Below are 6,000 nucleotides of genomic sequence, written 5' to 3'. Positions count from 1 at the left end.
TCTGTCGTCCCCTTCTCCGCCTGCCCTCAATCTTTCCCAGCATCAGGGTCTTTTCTAATGAGTCAGCTCTTTGCATCCGGTGGCCAAAGTATTGGAGTTTCAGCTTCAACATCAGTCCTTCCAATGAACACCCAGGACTGATCTCCTTGAGGATGGACTGGGTGGATCTCCTTGCAGTCCAAGGGACTCTCAAGAGTCTTCTCCAACACCACAGTTCAAAAGCATCACTTCTTCTGTGCTCAGCTTTCTTTATAGTCCAACTCTCACATCCATACATGACTACTGGAAAAACCATAGCCTTGACTAGACAGACCTTTGTTGACAAAGTAATGTCTCTGCTTTTTAATATGCTGTCTAGGTTGGTCATAACTTTCCTTCCAAGGAGTAAGTGTCTTATGATTTCATGGCTGCAGTCACCATCTGCAGTGATTTTAGAGCCCCCCAAAATAAAGTCTGTTACTGTTTCCACTCTTTCCCTATCTATTTGCCATGAAGTGATGGGATCAGATGCCATGATCTTAGTTTTCTGAATGTTGAGCTTTAAGCCAACTTTTTCACTCTCCTCTTTCACTTTCATCCAGAAGCTCTTTAGTTCTTCTTCACTTTCTACCATAAGGGTGGTGTCATCTGCGTATCTGAGATTATTGATATTTCTCCCAGCAATCTTGATTCCAGCTTGTGCTTCCTCCAGCCCAGTGTTTCTCATGATGTACTCTGCATATAAGTTAAATAAGCAGGGTGAAAAAAAAAATAAGCAGGGTGACAATATACAGCCTTGATGTACTCCTTTTCCTATTTGGAACCAGTCTATTGTTCCATGTCCAGTTCTAACTGTTGCTTCCTGACCTGCATACAGGTTTCTCAAGAGGCAGGTCAGGTGGTCTGGTATTCCCTAAGTAAATGTTTACCTAGACCTCCGGAGGCAAACAGCCTGTTCCAGGACCAGGAATCTCTGTATCCCATAAATCACTAGTTCTCAAAGGATGGCTCCCAGACCAGCAGCATCAGCATCACCTGGGAAACTGTTAGAACTTCACCCCTGGCTCATCAATCAGCAACTCCAGGGGTGGGGCTCACCAGTCGAAGAAGTATTCCAGCTGGGCCCAATGCATGTAAAATCTGAGTGCTGCTGACCTAGAAAAATGGTTCACAGCTTGGCCACAGCTTAGTTTCACCTGTGACATGTTGATTAAAAAAACGCTGATGCCAGAGAGCCATTCTCAATGATTCCACCAATATAAACAAACTACACTTCAAAGAGACAGTTCCTGAAAACAAGTCTATCAGCAGAAACATCAAAAATCTCTACTAAGCAACATTTTTAATTGGCTTTCTGGCTGGATTTCTTAAAAGTAACTATTTTGGCTTAGCAAAACCCATGTTCAATATTATATGTATGCCCTCCAAAACCGGGTTCAGTTGCTGGGTTGGGAAGATCTTCTGGAGAAGGAAATGGCAACCCACTCCAATATTCTTGCCTGGAGAATTCCATGGATGGAGGAGCCTAGCAGGCTACAGTCCATGGGGTCACAAAGAGTCGGACACAGCTGAGCGACTAACACTTTCACTTCCAAAAGCCTTAATTCTTCTGCCCATTTCAAACTCTTCTGTTAGGCTAGTTGTTAGGTTTCAGTACAAAAACTGGGGGGCTGTAGGAAAACAGGTGAGAGAGGAGAACAGCAAGAAGATGGAAAAATTAGGGACTTCCCTGGTGGTCCAGTGGCTAAGACTCCACACTCCCAATGGAGGGAGCCTAGGTTCTATCCCTGATCAGGGAACTAAATCAGCTAAAGATCCTGCATGCTGAAAAAAATAATCCCACATGCCACAGCTAAGACACAGCCAAATAAATAATTAATTAAAAAGTCTATTTAAAAAGAAAAAGTAAAGAAATTAGAGGAAGTAGTCTTGCAGCAAACATGTTTCCATGAACTTCCCCAGAACTACTGCATAAACTGGACAGTCACCAATCTCAGAAGAGTGTAAACAGAAACATAAGACTGTCCCATAGAGATAAGGCCATACCAATATTAAAAGCAAAATAACTTTCAATTTTAAATCCTAAATATTATCATTTTTGCTCTCCAGATGATAGACCCAGTTAAGTATATGTGGCCTATGCACTTTATCAAAGATGATCCAGGTTAGAGATTTTGAACATTTCACATAGCATACCACGGAGGGGGGCTTCTCCAGTGGCTCAGTGGTAAACAGTCCGCCTGCAGTGAAGGAGTTGAAGGAGACACAGGTCTGATCCCTGGGTTGGGAAGGTCCCCTGCAGGAGGGCATGGTAGCCCACACCAGTATTCTTGCCTGGAGAATCCCATGGACAGAGGAGCCTGGCAGGCTACAGTCCATGGGGTCTCAAAGAGTTGGACACGACTGAATCGGCTTAACACATATGTACATGCACACACCATAGAAGGTGCTTCTTAATGTTAACAAGGGTAAGAAGAAGCTTCCACAGACTTTTCCTCAAATAATTCTCCAAGTTCCATAATGCTGAGAGCACACGTATATAGTGAGAAATATTTGCCTTTCAATGTTAAGACACATTATATATACACAAAACACTCATTTCTGTCTTCTCTAAAATCCACATTTTCTCTGATTTCAAAAATTAACAACAAAAAAATTTGAGTTACTTAAATTTCAAGGTAACACCCAGAAATACAGAAATTCTGTAATCTCATTGGGTTTCGGTGAGGGATTAAACTTGTGCCACTGAAGAAATCCAAAATTCTTCATAATGAGTTTACTCAAGCTGCATAATTCTGATAAGTTTGTTCTTTCTCTTCAAAAATATGCTTATTAAAAGAAGAACTAATACCTTTCCTTAAACCAGTAGCCTGAGCTTTTATGTACAGTGAATGAATAATACTTATTATTTGGAGTGAAGGAAAACTTACTATTGTAAACAAGTAATAATGCCTAATACGGAGTGCTGACTTTGTGCCAGGACCCTAAATCGGTGATAACTCACTTAATCCCTATAATGATCCTAAAGTAGCTGCTGTTATTTTCATCGTCATGTTACTGATGAAGAAACTAAATCACAGAGAGATTTAAGTGACTTACCCAAGGGCACACAGCTGATACAAGAGCTGGGGTTTGGACCAGGGAATTGGACTCCAGAGTCCACACTCTAAACCAACTTCCTGCCTCTCAAATGGATCAAATGATTCACATTATTTTCACAAGAATGAAATGAATCCTTTCCTAAACATTTTATCTAGAAATCATATTGCTTCACAGAAAAGATTACAAGTAATCTGCTGTGGAACATTCTGAAAGAGATGGGAATACCAGACCACCTGATCTGCCTCTTGAGAAACCTGTATGCAGGTCAGGAAGCACCAGTTAGAACTGGACATGGAAAAACAGACTGGTTCCAAATAGGAAAAGGAGTATGTCAAGGCTGTATATTGTCACCCTGCTTATTTAACTTATATGCAGAGTACATCATGAGAAACGCTGGACTGGATGAAGCACAAGCTGGAATCAAGATTGCTGGGAGAAATATCAATAATCTCAGATATGCAGATGACACCACCCTTATGGCAGAAAGTGAAGAAGAACTAAAGAGCTTCTGGATGAAAGTGAAAGAGGAGAGTGAAAAAGTTGGCTTAAAGCTCAACATTCAGAAAACGAAGATCATGGCATCCGGTCCCATCACTTCATGGCAAATAGATGGGGAAACAGTGGAAACAGTGTCAGACTGTTTTTTTGGGCTCCAAAATCACTGCAGATGGTGATTGCAGCCATGAAATCATAAAAGACGCTCACTCCTTGGAAGGAAAGTTATGACCACCCTAGACAGCATATTAGAAAGCAGAGATATTACTTTGTCAACAAAGGTCTGTCTAGTCAAGGCTATGGTTTTTCCAGTAGTCATGTATGGATGTGAGAGTTGGACTATAAAGAAAGCTGAGCATCGAAGAATTGATGCTTTTGAACTGTGGTGTTGGAGAAGACTCTTGAGAGTCCCTTGGACTGCAAGGAGATCCACCCAGTCCATCCTAAAGGAGATCAGTCCTGGGTGTTCATTGGAAGGACTGATGTTGAAGCTGAAACTCCAATACTTTGGCCACCTGATGTGAAGAGTTGACTCTTTTGAAAAGACCCTGATGCTGGGAAAGATTGAGGGCAGGAGGAGAAGGGGACAACAGAGAATGAGATGGTCGGATGGCATCACTGACTCAATGGACATGAATTTGGGTGAACTCCGGGTGTTGGTGATGGACAGGGAGGCCTGGCGTGCTGTGGTTCATGGGGTTGAAAGAGTTGGACACGACTGAGCAACGGAACTGAACTAAACTGAATCTGCCTCTCATTCCTGGTAGTCTATTAGTAAATGAATAGACATGACTCTGTTTTTGTATAACTGTTCTTATTCATCTGGGCCTAACCTAGATGTTAACATAAAACCTCATTATTGCCCCCACAGAGTGCAGACAGATTTCTGCTGAGTGTTTTCATGAGCACAAGACTGGTGCTTCTGGAAAACAAATTCGCTAATGTGAGAAATGCAATGAAAGGACAGGTTTTATACTGCTGTAACACTTTTTCTCACATTATTTAATGGCCACTGGAAGTTCCCATCACTATCACTTTTAGAACAAAGCATTCTTTTCTCTCATCACTGAGTAAATCCTGCTAAAATTAGCCAGGCTCTGCTCAAGAGGTATCATTGCTCCAAGAGTTGTAATAAAGCAATGAGACACTGATGTTGCTGAGTGCCTGGCATACATTTATCTACTCAGTCACCGCTCTGTAAATTAAACTACTGAAGTACTGACTTGGGTGCAGTAAACAATACAGTGTATTTGTTTTGAATGAACATTTGAATCAACAGAATAAGACATGTGAGTAAAATATTGGGTTGGCCAGAAAGTTCATTTGGAATTTTCCATTGCATCTGACAGAAAACCACGAATGAACTTTCTGTCCAAGGCAATATAAATGCAAGATAACAAGGAGGCCCGAAATACTCTGAGAGAGTGCCTGGAAAGCCAACAAAAATGGGGATGTTGCCATAGTTTCCAGGAAACACACACTGCCTAAAATCTCAGTGTCAGAAGGAAACTGAAAATGCGGCATAATGAGCTCTTAAGTTAGGGGTTATTCTCTCCTCTGTCCTTTAATTAGTGTGATCTTGGCCTTTGGAGAAAAGCCATAATGAAAAAAAAAAAAAAAAAACAACAGTGTCTTTAATTCTGCCTGTTGGCAACCTTCTATCCTTATGAATCTCTCTTTGGAGCTTCTGCTGTGTAATGAGAGACACAACCTCCTTCTAAAATGAAGATGATTTCCTAATGAGGGAACTGACCTGAGCTTCAAAGCTCAGCACTGTCTGTAACCCAGGAAACTGTGGTTCTAGCTGAATTGCCCTTTTGTTAGTTCTCCATCACCCAAGGAAGCTACTTTATCTCAGAGACAAAATCAGTAGTTAAAAATCTAACAGTGGCTTATCGTTAGCCCCAGCATACCCCATATTCTCTTTTTTCTTCATTATATTCATAAGATATTTATAAGTGAAATGCAAGAATGTATAACAAGTTCATCAAAGGGATCATAACTGCAGTCTTTATCCAGATATTCACAGATGAAAGACAAAAAGAAATGCAGAGAGAGAATTTCCATCTGTAATAGGGCTTAAACATAAATAACAAGTTGGGCCTAAATTAAAATGAGGCTTCAGAGCTATCATTGTGTGCATGCATGCTTAGTCGCTTCAGCGTGTCTGACTCTTTGCGACCCTATGGACTAAAGCCCACCAGGCTCCTCTGTCCATGGGATTCTCCAAGCAAGAATACTGGAGCAAGTTGCCATGCTGTCCTCCAGGGGATCTTCCCGACCCAGGAATCGAACCCACATCTTCGGAATCTTCTGCATTGCAGGCGGACTCTTTACCCACTGAACCACAGTAAATTTACTATATCTTTCTTTCTATTTACTTTGATTTTTCTCATATAAATGTTTGTAGGACTCAGAAGTTTA

This window comes from Cervus elaphus, chromosome 16 (genome assembly GCF_910594005.1).
Source record: "Cervus elaphus chromosome 16, mCerEla1.1, whole genome shotgun sequence".
NCBI lineage: Eukaryota > Metazoa > Chordata > Mammalia > Artiodactyla > Cervidae > Cervus > Cervus elaphus.
Note: the sequence above shows the minus strand (reverse complement) of the source record.